General features: G+C 43.4%; 1 non-coding gene across 1 annotated transcript; it reads right to left on the bottom strand.

Annotated features, from left to right (window-relative positions):
• Positions 1-26: 26 nt before the first annotated feature.
• LOC111722624 lies at positions 27-161 on the bottom strand. The gene has a single exon (XR_002771362.1). It is a non-coding gene; the product is annotated as a small nucleolar RNA SNORA12 (small nucleolar RNA).
• Positions 162-1,285: the final 1,124 nt, after the last annotated feature.

Here is a 1,285-nt window from a genome sequence, read left to right as displayed (position 1 = left end):
TTTTTTTTTTTTTTTTTTTCCCTTTCCACTGTGGGAGCCATCTCTGATGGAGGAAAGGCAGATCTCTTTGTCATCAAGTCTTTGCCAGCTCCTATATATGTGGCAGAGTTAGGCCCACTTGAAAATTTAACGAATGTGCCAGAAAGAAAACCACCACAAAATATATATATATTTTTAGAGATGAGGAGTCTCACTATGTTGCTCCAGCTAGTCTTGAACTCTTGGCCTCAAGCAATCCTCCCACTTTGGACTCCCAAAGTGCTCCATGAGCCACTGTGCCTGGCCTATTTAGACATTTTAAGTAATTTTTTTATTATGTAATACATCCAAGTGGTTCAAGATTCAAAACATTCAAATTATAAATGCTGAAAAGACTATTCTATTACTGACACTCAGCCATTCATGTCCCCTCTTAACAGGCTGCTAATATCATCAATTTTGTGTGGATTACTAAAGGGATATACATATATATATATATATATTTCATACATGTAAGCAAATACGTTGTTTAAATATTTATCCCTTTTAAATGCAAATACAAGGGATAGTATTTGCATTTAATGCAAATATAGTATACTTTATTTATTTATTTTTTTGAGACAGAGCCTCAAGCTGTACCCCTGGGTAGAGTACTGTGGCATCATAGCTCATAGCAACCTCCAACTCTTGGGCTCAAGTGAGTCTCCTGCCTCAGCCTCTCAAGTAGCTGGGATCACAGGCGCCTGCCACAATGCCTGGCTATTTTTTGGTTGCAGCCGCCATTGTTGCTTGGCGGGCCAGGGCTGGATTCAAACCCGCCACCTTAGGTGTATGTGGCTGGCGCTTTAGCCACTTGAGCCACAGGCACCAAGCCCTGGCCCCCACTATTAGCCAAGCAAGCTAATGTGAAGCTCTCACTCTCAGAGTCATGTAAGTGCTAACCCTGCACTCACACATCCTCCATTCCCGGCTTGTCCTTCCCTCCTTCAGAGGAGGTCCCAGACCTCCTCAAAACCCTCAAAGAGCTTGATAAACACATCTCTCTCTTTATTTTTGTTTTGGAGACAGAGTCTCACTCTGTCCCCAGGCTAGACTGCTGTGGTGCAACCTCAAATGCCTAGGCTCAAGCAATCTTCTTTTTTTTTTTTTTTGAGACAGAGCCTCAAGCTGTTGCCCTGGGTAGTAGAGTGCTGTCGCATCACAGCTCACAGCAACCTCCAACTCCTGGGCCCAAGTGATTCTCTTGTCTCAGCCTTCCAATTAGCTGGGACTACAGGCGCCCACCACAACACCTGACCTTTTTTTT

Source organism: Otolemur garnettii, unplaced genomic scaffold (assembly GCF_000181295.1).
Source record: "Otolemur garnettii isolate 467f Iridium unplaced genomic scaffold, OtoGar3 scaffold00293, whole genome shotgun sequence".
NCBI lineage: Eukaryota > Metazoa > Chordata > Mammalia > Primates > Galagidae > Otolemur > Otolemur garnettii.
This window is presented reverse-complemented; position numbering and strand designations above follow the sequence as displayed.